At 51.3% G+C, this 12,850-nt stretch overlaps 1 protein-coding gene and 1 long non-coding RNA gene across 40 annotated transcripts in view; one reads left to right on the top strand and one right to left on the bottom strand.

Annotated features, from left to right (window-relative positions):
* CIITA (class II major histocompatibility complex transactivator) overlaps window positions 1–12,850 on the bottom strand; it is a 59,088-nt gene that overhangs the window by 33,620 nt on the left and 12,618 nt on the right.
* Window positions 1–12,850, top strand: part of LOC146404550 (uncharacterized) — a 68,482-nt gene that overhangs the window by 692 nt on the left and 54,940 nt on the right. The window contains exons 2-4 of one of the 2 annotated variants that reach the window (XR_014840795.1): window positions 5,651–5,734; window positions 7,061–9,324; window positions 9,920–10,705. This is a non-coding gene — a long non-coding RNA (uncharacterized LOC146404550). Of the gene's footprint in view, window positions 1–5,650; window positions 5,735–7,060; window positions 9,325–9,919; window positions 10,706–12,850 lie in introns of those variants that run through there. The other variant, XR_014840796.1, reaches the window with a different exon arrangement.

The raw sequence follows: 12,850 nt of genomic DNA on the forward strand, positions 1-12,850 counted from the left end.
TTCATTTTCCTCATCTGTACATGGAAGGAGTTGGACAGATTTTCTCTAAGGTATCTCATTGTTGATTTTGGAGAACATATCAGATGCCTTAGGTTCTACTTCACTTAATCTTCAAAAGAACCCTGGACATGTCCATGCAAAAGCAGGTATATGAATGTACATAGAAGCATCCTTCATAATAGCCGAAATAGGGAAACAACTCAAATGGCTATTGGAGTTCTCGTTGTGACACTGTGAGTTAAGAATCTGACTGCAGCAGCTTCAGTTGCTTCAGAGGCAAGGGTTCGGACCCCACCCCCCCGCCCCCGCCCCAACACAGCCGGTGAAAGGATCCAGCATTGCTGCACAAGAAAGAAAGAAAGAAATGCATCTGTCAGATGGCTATCAGTGGATGAATAGATAAACAAAATGTGGTCAATCCAGCCATACAAGGGAATGGTGCTCAAGACATCAATAAAGTGGAGTTCCCGTCGTGGCGCAGTGGTTAACGAATCCGACTAGGAACCATGAGGTTGCCGGTTCCGTCCCTGGCCTTGCTCAGTGGGTTAAGGATCCGGCGTTGCTGTGAGCTGTCATGTGGGCCACAGACACGGCTCAGATCCCATGTTGCTGTGGCTCTGGCGTAGGCCGGCAGCTACAGCTCCGATTTGACCCCTAGCCTGGGAACCTCCATATGCTGCGGAAGCAGCCCTAGAAAAGGCAAAAAAAAAAAGACATCAATAAAGTACTGCTACGCGCTTCAACACGGATGAAACTTGAAAACACCCTAAGTGAAAGAAGCCGAGCACAAAGGCCACATTATTTATCCGAAATATGCAGAACAGACAAATCTTTGGGGATAGAAAGTAAATTAGTGGTTTGCTACAGTCAGGGGAGAGGTGAGAAGCAGGGAACAAGTCCTAATGGGTATGTGGCTTCTTTCGGGGGGAATGACGAGACATCTGAAGTGGACTGTGAGGATGATTGCACAGGCGTGGGAATAGACTAAAAAGACCATTGAATTGTACGCTTTAAATGGGTGAATTGTCTGATAATTTGAATTATATCCCAAGCTGTTAAAACAAAAGCAAACCAAACTCTGGTCCTGGAAGGTCGGCATTGTTGTTTCCATTTTGCAGACAAGTGACCTGAGGCTCAGAGCGGCTAAGCAACCTCCTGCTGGGTAGCTCTTGCTGCTTAGAGCCAGGGTGAAGCTTCATCTGTGTGGCTGCCATGGCCCTGGCCTGCTCCGTAGTTCTGGTAGTCTCTGATCCCATGGTCTGTTCATTTCCTACTGCTACTGCGGCCAAGTACCACAAGCCTAGTAGCTTAAGACAGCTGAGTCTTATTCCCTCACAGTTCTAGAGGCCAGAAGTGTGAAGTCAAGGTGTTGGCAGGGCCACAGTCACTCTGGAGGCTCTAGGGGAGAATCATTCCCCTTCTGTTATTACTCTATTATTCACGGAAAAATCCAGGATGATACTACTTCAAGATCCTTTAACCTAATAACATCTGTGAAGACTTTTTTCCAAATAAAGTAGCATTCGAGCTTCCAGGGGTGTGATGTGGACATATCTTGGTGGGGAGGGGCATTCAACCTGGTATACATGGGGCACAGACAGGTGCTGAAAGGATCAAAGGAAGCTTCTTGTAGGAGGTGAGAAGAGAGATGGCCCTGAAGTTTAGAAGATCCAAAATAGCTGCCTTCTTCTTCTCCTTCTTCTTTTTTTTCTTTTTATGTCTGTACCATGGCATATGCAAGTTCCCAGGCTAGGGGCTGAATCAGAGCTGCAGCTACCAGCCTATGCCCCAGCCACAGCCACACCAGATCAGAGTCACATCTGCAACGTACACAGCAGCTTTTGGCAATGCCAATTCCTTAACCCACTGAGTAAGACCAGGAATCGAACCCACATCTTCATGAACACCATGTCAGGTTCTTAACCCACTGAGCCACAATGGGAGCTCCCAAGATAGCCATCTGAGTGCCCATCCTGGGCCAGAAAGAAATGGAGTTGAGAAAACACACGCACATTACTCAGCAACACTCACTCGCTACGGAGGGTCTCAGCACAGACCTGGACGTCACAGAGAATGAATTTTCCAGTCCAATGTGAGGCCCTGGCCAGGGATGACTATTTATGATGGGTTGGGTGGGAGCTGCAGGAACCCAAACATAGCAGACTTGCGTTAAAGGCCCAGCCACCCGTGACTGGAGGAAGCAGAACTGAAAGATGGGGCCACCACCCTTTTCTTGGAGTGGGGCCAAGACTGGGAGGTGGGGAGAGGGGCTCCACTTCTCCTAACCTGCTCTCCTATGAGCCAACCAAGCCATCTACTCTTCTCTCCAGGGTAGGGAGAGAAGACCTCCCTGCCCCAAATCTTGCCTGCTGCCAGCCTCCCATTTTCAACCCGTGGCCTTTATTGAGAGCCTTCATCACAGCAGCCTGCCTCATTTGCCAGGAGGTGAGGTCTGGCAAGAATAGTGGCGGACCGATGCCAGCAATTCCATAAAAGAGATGTGCGACTTTGGTCAAGTTTCTGAAATTCTCAGTTTTCTCACAAGATCTTTAGGGACCCTTAAGCTCAATCTCCTTTATTCTAGAGGAGAAGACGAGACTCTGAGAGGGGATGTGCTTGCACAGGTCCCAGAGTTTGCCAGGGGCCGGGCCTTCACGTGATCCCCCAGCACGAGACTTCCAGGCCACGCTCTTTCCTGTCAATCATGATGCTTCCAGTCAAATAAGCGCCCCCATGGATCTAGGTTCAGGAGTAGGGACCAGGTCCCATCACAGATGGGCAATGGAGGGAGGTGAAGTGGGGAGAAGCCTGGCTTATTGACGAGCTCAGCTTCACACACTGGACATTATCACCACATGCAGTCAAACACCGGCAAAACTCTACTGACTGTAGAGAAAGAAGGCAGCTCCTTGGAGCTTTGGAGTCAAATTGCCTGACTCTGAAACCACGCCTATCTGCCAACCCTCTGCCCCCTGGGGAGTTCATTTCTTAAACTTCTAGGAGCCTCGGTTTCCTCATCTGTAAAGTGGAATAATAATACTTGGTAGCTCACGAGGACTAGTTCATTCATGTAGAGCTCTCAGGAAGGTGACTGGTGCTTGGTAAGGGCTTGGACAGAAGCCGAGCAGCATCCAAGCCACGCATGATGAGCACAATATAGGTGATGGCCATGATTATTATTAATTCACCTTTTACCTCTGTGAGGTTGATAAAGGGACCCTTTCTGTTCCATTCCTGAGTCACCACATTGTGAAGCTGTTCTTTTGCGTAAGGAGACCCCATGGAAAAAGCCCCACAGCCAGCAGTGCAACCCAGCCAGTCTGCTCCCAGACACCCCAACACATGCCCTGCATCTCCAAGACAAAGCCTGCACCTTACACACTTCCTCTTGAGTAGCCAGGGATTCGTGGTTCGCAAGAGACTTCTGCCTCCAGCTCCCAGTCTGAGTCACAAAGAGTGTTTGGGAGAAGGCCGGTGGAGTATCATGCCCATTTGACTGAGGAGGATTCTCAAACACCTCACTGAAGTGGCCTGTCCACGGTCACCTGGTTGGAGAGCCGGAGTCTGAATCCTGGCTGGGAGACCTCAGGCAGGTGACTTAACATCTCTGAGTATCAGATTTTCCACCACCAGACTGGAACAATGATGCTTACCTTGAGGGGCCAGCGAAAGACCAAGAAAGGCTCTACATGATGCGCCAGGCACATAGGAGGCCCATGGTCAAGGAAGCCCATTATGCCAGGAGCCCGAGAGCCTGGGCTGTCAATCTAGAGCTTCCCACAGTGCTACAGCTCCTCCCAGGCATGCCGAGATCCACTTGCATCTTGGCCTGGGATGCAAGTGTTCTCGCAACCCAGTGTTCACAACCATGCTTCCTGTGTCTCTGGATGCTTGGGAAGTGCTTCATAGGCTCCTGATTGGGCTCTTTCCTCCACCTGCACTTCCAGAGAGGACGAGGGGCACAGGGCTTTGAGCACCTCCCTGCAGGGGAGAGAGTCCCCTTCAGCTGCCCCAGCACAGGGCAGACCCTATAGGCGGGGAGCCCCATGAAGGCAGGAATACTTCCATCTCACTCACCTGCCCCCAGGCTCTAGCATGTGGCAGGATCTCACCAACAGTAGGAGTGATGCAGGGAGTTCCTGTTGTGGCTCAGCAGAAGCAAACCCAACTAGTATCCATGAGGACGCCGGTTCAATCCCTGGCCTTGCTCAGTGGGTTAAGGATCCGGCGTCACCGTGAGCTGTGGTGTAGGCCTGCAGCTGCAGCTCCAACTGGACCCCTAGTCTGGGAACTTCCATATGTCACAGGTGTGGTCCTAAAAAGAAAAAAAGAGTAGGGATGATGCATAGCTAGAAATTGTAGGTACCCTCTGGGTGCAGTGCCAGGCACCACAGCAACAAGATTTATAGACCTTACCCCCCATAAGCTGAACTAACTAACTATCTGTATGCCTATTTCTCAGATGAAGAAACAGGCTGAGAGAGAAGAGCAGTGAGCTGGGGTCTGAACCAGCTGCCTGGCACCTGGTCTAAGCTTTTTCTAGGCTCTTGGTCCCCAGCCATGCTGGGGAGGTGCCTTCACCCGAGGTGAGGAAACGTGGGTGGCAAGATGATTTCTCCTTTTGAAGAGCTGTCTAGGGTCCAGCACAGGAGTGGGCTGCATCTTTTTGGTAAATACACAGTATTTTTCGAAGGTCCTCTTTGGACCAGCCCTTCCCCCTGGGCCGTCACCTTCCACATCCAACTTGAGAGAAAGTTCCTAACCCTTTTGCCACCAAAAGTCCCTTTGGGGGTTGGTTTCCATCCTCACTTCACATAACACAGCAAGTTTTGAAAGAACAGGTGCACCAATATGGTTTTCGAAATAAAAGTTCACTTCTCTCTCCCCTGAGAGAAACAAGCGTTACCAGAATGTCGTAGCTCAGACCCTGACATTCAGTTTCTGCGGCTATTCTGTGCTCCAACAGAACACTCGGTCTCAGCTGGGGAGAGTCTTTTGTGTCTGGGGCTGTGCTGGATGTTGTCACAGCAGCTCAGGGTCATTCGTGCAATTGTACCCATTGTACAGATGATGACCAAGAGGTCAGGCTCAGCTTATCACCTGCTTTCTTCCCAGAAAAGGGGTGAGTATATCCTTGAAGGTATGAGGAAGCTTTGAAGGGGGTGTCTCTTGCTACCCCGAAGCCTTCAGCCCTGCTCTGCACTGTGCTGAACGAGCCTGAGGAGGAAGAACGTCCCTTCTTGTGGACTGTGGTCTCCTCCTGCCGGGGAAGGGATGGGACACCTCTGAACTGTGTGTCTGGAGACACGGGTTTGAGTGCCAGCTCTGCCTTTGATCTTGAGTGCATTTCTCTATCCTTCTGAGACCGAGTTTCACCAGCCGGCTGTGGGAGCCCTCTCAGAGGAGGCATTTGGGGGTTCTAGGGTCTGCATGGCTTGTCAGCCCTCCCTCCCTCCTTTCCCCCCAAGGCCCCCTATTGCCACTCTGCTCTTCAACTTCATGACAAGCTGCGTCCGGAGGCCACATTGTGGCAGGAAGCCGGAAGTCCAGGCCATTTACTTACCAGGATCCCCTCCCCTCCCCACCCCGTCTGCATCTCTGTGGAGCTAATAGATCAAACTGAGTTCCTCTTTCCCCCTTGTATCTGTAGGCCTCCAGATAAACTCTGCAAGACCCCTTGTGCCTTTTGCTGTCCAGAGCTATGAAACAGTGATGTACTGAGCATCTCCTACAGGCAAGTCATGGGCTCAGTTCTCTGGGGGTCCTAGAAAGGTTTAAACAGCTCAGCGGTAAAAAACCTGACTGGCATCCATGAGGATACCGGTTCGATTCCTGACCCCGTTCCCTGGGCTAAGGATCTGACCATGAGCTGTGGTGTAGGTCACAGACGTGGCTCAGATCCCATGTTGCTGTGGCTGTGGTATAGGCCAGCAGCTACAGCTCCAATTCGACCCCTAGCCTGGGAACTTCCATATGCCGCACCTGCAGCCCTAAAAAAAATGATCCATAAATAAAAGAACAGTTATCCATAAAACACAGCACCTGCCAAGAAGCTTGCAGCGTAGACTTGGGTGATATTTTAGAAGGGACGAAATAGGATGATCATGGTACAGAGTTGAAGAGCGTGGGCTCTGGGTTCAAATTCCAGTCCCACACTTACTGCGTGACCTCCCATAAGTTACTCAGCCTCTCTGAGTTGTTTATACTTAGCTGGCATAGCGTCCACCTCATTAGGTTGCTGTGATATGCCCAAAGTGACATATCCAGGAAGTGCTACTAAGACGTGGTCTCCAAGAGGGAAGCAGCAAGGTGTCACCTGCCACCATATAACTGCTCAAAATTAGAAATATTGGCAGTGCCAAGGGGCTGGGGAGTGTGGATGTGTGTGCCCACTGGCAGAATAACCTGGCACCACTTAGGGTATCTAAGTGTGCAGGGATCTCTCACCCACCGATTCAATTCTTGAGTCTATACATCCCAAAGAAATGTTCCCACAGCTGCGCCAAGGACACCCATCTGAGGATATGCTCATCCCTGTGCTATTTGTGGGGACCGGGGGTGGGAGGCCACCTGAGTGTCCATTGCTGGGGGAGGGACAGAAAAAGTAGTTGCTGCCATCCATGGAGGTTAATGCAGTGATTCGAAGCAATAGACCAAGGCATACAGAGGCAGATCTTAAGAACAGAGGGAACAAGGAGCAGAATGAGCTCTGATAGCCCAAATCTCGAAGTGCCGAGTGATATCCATACACACAAAAAAGCAATACATATTTTATAAGAACACAGGCAAACAAAAGGATACACTTTGAATGCGTGAGAACAGGTGCCGAGAAGGGAAAAGGGGAACTTCATTAAGAGAGATGCCTTCTGGGGACTAAGGATCTTAACGTGCTGCAAAGTGAGATCGGCAACAAGCTCAGGACGGAAAGACTCCTGAAGAAACAAATCAGTACCAAAAACGATAGGATCTTTGTGGGATGGGGTGTTTCTGTGGCCTGCACAAGGCCCGACACTCGTAGATGCTCAAAAAGGAATAAACCTGCATTCTTGCTCTCCTATAGGCCGTCCAGGGATGGGCTGACCTGGGCCCCAGAGCCCCCATCCTGGAAGAGGAGAATGTGCAGGACTTGGAGGTGAGCAGGGGAGGGCAGGTACCATCTGCAGAAGCAGCCTCTACACTCCAGCCCCGTTTGCTGGCCCAGCTTGGGCGACCCAGGACAATGAGACAGAGAGGACTTCTGGAAACTGCTGGTCTCAAGACTTTCACTTCGTGGAAGGCTTGGGGAGGTCACAGGAGACAGAGGGAGAACTAAGGTAGGTGGCAGTGCCGAGGGCAGTGGGGCTGGGAGGCAGCTGGAGGTTCTGGTCACTTCTCCAGGCAGGGAGAATGGAAGGGGTGTGTGTGTGAGTGTGAGTGTGAAAGGGGCCAGCAGGAGAGGTCTGGAAATAATGGTTGGCTATGGTACGGGACCCTGACTGTAGGCTCCTCCTCCACACCAAGAGGCTCCTGGCTTGGAGGATGGATTCCTAACCAGGGGTGTATCAGACCCAGAGGCCGGGGTGTTTGTTTCCTAAGACAATTTGAGTGTGTCTTAATTACCATCTCGAGGTCTCTGTATAGACTATACAATTGATAGTTGCCAAAGTCCCCACTGCTCCCTCTTGCATTCTGCCTGGTCCCATTTGGCACAATAATGGCCCCGAAGGCATTTGAGTTTGCAACCATTGGCTTGGAGGCCTTCTAAGGTCACTTCTCTCTCTGACCTGCTGGAAAGATGATGGCTTGAGATGGACGGGCAGTTCGGGCAGGGAGAGGCTGGACTGAATTCTGCCCTGCCCTGTGGTGGTTTAGGATACACGAGAGGGTGTCTTCCAACAGAAGAGCTTGGCATGCCCACCAGGGAAAGAGCAGGAAGCATGGGAGTTGTGGTGTCTGGGCTCTGGTCCTGGCTCAGATCGAAAAGGGGTTGGCAAACAAGCTGTCTGGGAACAAAGAGCTACTCCCCACTGGACCCAGCCTGCTGTTCCCTCACCCTCCTCAAGGATCCTGGCATTTCCATCAGGACCAGCCTGTGCCAGGACAGAGGGTCCTGAGTACAGGAAAGCTGGAAATGGAAGGAAGACTGCCTCTACCCCCTGGCTTCAGGGTTACTCAGCAGCAGGAGCGAGAGCAGAGGAAGTGAATCGGCACAGCCACGAAGACCACTGAGTTTACAACAGATGTGAGATAGGATCTACACAGGCAGTCACAAGACCTGAGATCTGGGCTCTGCTTTGCATCTGACAGGCTAGGTGACCTTGGGCAAGCCCCTTTCCCTCTCTGGTCCCCAGTGGCCTCCTTCGTTAAATAAGAATGTCACCAGGAGTTCCCATCGTAGCTCAGTAGGTTAAGAACCTGACTAGTATCCATGAGGATACAGGTTCCATCCCTGGCCTCGCTCAGTGGGTTAAGGATCCGGCCTTGCCATGAGCCATGGTGTAGGTCACAGACGCAGCTCAGATCCCGTGTTGCTATGGCTGCGGTGCAGGCCGGCAGCTGTAGCTCCGACTTGACCCGTAGCCTGGGAACTTCCACATGCTGTGCGTGCAGCCCTAAAAAGGACAAAAAGAAGAATGTCACGCTATAACAGTGGCTTTTGAGTGAAACTGCCCATAGAGCCGGAATCCCAGAACAGGTGATGATGAGGCTCTTCGATTAACGGAGGTGGGGGCAAGGGGGGAGGGGGAGGGGGAGGGACCCTCCCTTCCCCAAAAGGGGCTGTACAGATACGCTAAAAACAACAACGGCAGCTCTCGATGACCGTTTAGACTTTGGCCTCCAGACACTCTGTGTCTGTTGATTGCACAATTTCACCTTGCATAATGGACTCTGCGATGTGCTGCTCAGATCAGTCCCTTTAGGACCAGCTGCTAGAGGGCACCTGGCTCGCAGGTCACAACTCAACATCCCTGGAAATAGCCCAAGGTCACACCCTCCTCCAGGGGAACCCAAACGTGGTGACTGGTGCCCGTGGAGGTGCACAGGTCTGGCTTGGGAGCCTCCATCTGGGATACCTCCGGCTGTCCCAGCTTCAGCCCTCCCCGGGGGACTGGCCAAGACCTCTGCTGTGACTGTTTGCAGCCTCCGTCCTCGCTTTGCCCCACCCCGATTCTGCCCTTTCCCTCAGGTACCTGCTCCCCACCCCCAGGTCTCTCCCCAGTAAACCCCACCTCTGCATCTACCTCCTGGGGAAGCCTACTTGGTTCTGTGTTTCCCCACATAGGACCTGGAAACCGTACAGAACCCCACAAAAGACCCCCCCAGAGACAACTGCCGAGACCTCAGGCAAGCCGCCTATCTTCTCTGGACCCTCATAAAGGACATCCGTCTCACCATTTGGAAAATCCTGTAACTCAAACGAGACCCGCTCAGTGGGTGCGTGTGCCCAGAGATGGCACAGTTATTGATTGGCACCTAATGGTCCTGGGAGGAGAAGGAGGCGGCGGCTGTAAAAGCTGCAGCCAGGGGAGGAGGGGCCTCAGGCTTGTCCAAACACAAGCCTCTCTGTCCTCCCTCTGCTGGAAGAAAACTGGAGCCAGGTGCTGGGGCTGGAGCCTTGGGGAGAGTAAGGTGCCTGTGGCTGCAGTTAGCAAAGCCAGGCTCCCAACTCCAGTCCTAACCCACCTCTTGACCTAATTAGATGGCACCTAAGCCAACGCCCGGCCCCTTGCTGGGTGCTGGGGACTCCGAGATAAATCAGGAGCCAGCCCCAGCTTGGCTGTGAGTCAGAATCTACTGAAGCGGAAGCTAAACACACAGCAGCCCAGACTTCACTTCCAGAGGTTCTGGCTCAGTCCGGGGTGAGGTCTAGACATCGGTGTCTTAATTTTATCTTTTTACTTATTTATTTACCACGCCCACTGCATGGGGAAGTTCCCAGGCCAGGGGTTGAACCCACGCCACGGCAGCAACCAGAGCCACAGCAGTGACAACACCGGAACCATAACCCACTGAGCTAGCAGCAAACTCCTGAGATAGCTGTCTTTTTTTTTTTTTTTTTTTTTTTTGGGCCACCGCAAAGCATAATGAGTTTCCAGGTCAGGGATGAGATTCCAGCTGCAGTTGAGACCCAAGTCACTATTGTGGCAACAGGTCCTTAACCCACTGTGCTGGGCCAGGGATCGAACCTGCATCCCAGCACTCCTAAGATGCCACCGACCCCTTTGTACCACAGGTAGAACTCCAAGATGTCTGTATTTTTAAATGAGCATTGCCCCGGGGCCCCCTCACCCCCAAATCACACCCTTGCCTTGCAGCTGATTCTGAGATATAAGGTTTTATTTTCAAGGCTGCTGGCATTTCCACTTGCCTAGAAGACACCATCTCTCAGTTTGCAGCACTTTTCCTTCCTCTCAGGGAAACTTCCAGACCCTGCATCTCTGCCACCTTTCTACTTCCCAGCTGGAAACCCTGGAATCAGATTGGACACACCCCCAATTGCTGTATTTCCTTCCACAAGTCCCTCAGCAGCCATCCCCTTGACTTAGCAGCCCCCAGCCTCCAGCCTAGATTGTTCCAAGAGCTACCAGATGTTTCCCCAAGCCAGAGTATCCCAAACTCCAGGCACTCACCTGCCTTCTATACAGTTCTTTTTAAGTCATATCTGCCTACCACCTGATATATCATTTACCTAAGTATTTTCCTTAAATTAACTTGAAAAAACAAATGTATTTGTTGTACAAGAAAATGTTCTAGAAAGCAGGGCATGCAAATAGATACATGTACACAGATGTTCATATCGGCGCCATTCGCAAAAGACAAAAAAAAAAAAAAAAAAAAGGAAGCAACCCAAGGGCCCATCTCCGGATGAGTGAATAAACAGAATGTGATCCATCCACCCCTTGGAATATTATTCAGCCATGCAAAGGAGGGAAGTTCTGACATGCTAAAACATGATTGAACCTTGAAGATGTTATGGTAAGTGAAAGAAGCCAGATACAAAAGAACAACTACTGTATAATTCCACGTCTTTGTGGCACCTGAAGTTGTTAAATTCATAAAAACAGAGAGTTCCTATCGTGGCGCAGTGGTTAACGAATCCGACTAGGAACCATGAGGTTGCGGGTTCGGTCCCTGCCCTTGCTCAGTGGGTTAACGATCCGGCGTTGCCGTGAGCTGTGGTGTAGGTTGCAGACGCGGCTGGGATCCCGCGTTGCTGTGGCTCTGGCATGGGCCGGTGGCTACAGCTCCGAAGACCCCTAGCCTGGGAACCTCCATATGCCGAGGGAGCGGCCCAAGAAATAGCAACAACAACAAAAAAGACCAAAAAAAAAAAAAAAAAAAAAAAAAACAATATCACTTGCCACTGAAAAGAAAACCATGTTATCAAAATAATGTCAGCTGCTCTCCCACTTTGTTAAAAAGAAACATTCGTTTTAGAGTGCCACTAATAATGCCCACACACAAAAAAGGAAATTAAAAGAGAAACAGAAAAGCTCCAATTTCTTCCCTATGAGAACCAGTGACTGTTGCAGCCTCTCTGAGAACTGTCTTCGGGCCACAGATCATGTGTGTGTCCAAGCCTTCGGGAATCTCCCTTGTGCCTCCCTTGACCTCTCAGATTTGTCTATACAATCCTTTTAGAATCTGAAAGGGCTACCTGGCACGTGTGTATTCTTTGGTGGCTTTTCCCAGGGGCTGCTGTGCAGGTCAGGGAAGCATCAGGAAAGCGCTCGTGTCCTATCCATCTTATAGCTGTGCCTCGGGAGAGGAATTAACTTACCCAGTCACTTGACTGATGTCACATCTGATAGCCAAGTCCCTAAGCTTCACCCTCCCTCTCGGACCATCTCCCCAATTGCCCAAGATTGATCCCTGTCTTAATTCTCCACTTCCATCCCTCACAAGCTACCAAGTGCCGGTCCCGACCATCAGACAGACTTGGCTATATCGTCAAGTCTCCCTCTGACTATCCAGGACCTGTCATTTCTGCATTTTCGGAGGCTCATACCTCCCACCCAGGCACTGGATGGAACCTAGCTTCAAATCCTGACTCTGCTAACGGCTTGGCCATATGGTCTTTTGACAAAACTTCCTGGGGAAATCCCTGGAAGGTTTTGTAGCAAGGAAAAGGGCTTGGACCACATCAGTGCCTCTTAATGTTTGTATGACCTCTGACATAGGAATATCTCAACACGTACACACACACACACACACACACACACACACACACCCACAGCTGGGTAACTTGCCAATGGGAGCACACACACACACACACACACCCACCCACCCACCCACAGCTGGGTAACTTGCCATTGGGAGCCCCATCCCAGGCCCAGCCAATGGGATCTGGGGGCGGGGCCTGGCAACCTGTGCTATAAACAGCCTCTTGGGCGTTCCCATAGCAGGCTTCCCGGGAGGAACCCACTCCCCCGCCCCCCCCCCCCCCCCCGACCCCCCTGCGTCCTTGACTAAGGCAGCTTGGGGTTTGGGAAAGCAATGATTTGCTGAGGTCTCCTTCCCTTTCAGCCCGACCAGACTAATTTCCTTAACCTTTTGGTTGGCTGGGAGTAGTATTTCTTTTTTTTTGAGGGGTGGGGGCCAGGGAAGTGGACATAGACAAAGCTTTCCTGTCCAATTTAGGAACTGCTGGCCTCAATTGGAGGTGGGCGCTTATATCCCCTCCCTTGTGTCTTGTGTCACTCGGGGTAGAGAGATACGCTGTGCGACAAGGGAGAATCGTGGGTTTTAAAGGTTCCAGACAGAGCCAGACATATTGGCTCCAATTCCGATGTTCTGGGACCCCAGAGACCCCCTGCCCTGACCCCGCTCTGGCGGCCCTTAGTTTCTTTCCCGAGAGGATGTGGTTCAG

The sequence above is a fragment of the Sus scrofa genome, chromosome 3 (genome assembly GCF_054392235.1).
Source record: "Sus scrofa isolate SSC_HxYL_T2T_F1_AM1 chromosome 3, Sscrofa_HxYL_maternal_Yorkshire_Landrace_v2.0, whole genome shotgun sequence".
Taxonomy (NCBI): domain Eukaryota; kingdom Metazoa; phylum Chordata; class Mammalia; order Artiodactyla; family Suidae; genus Sus; species Sus scrofa.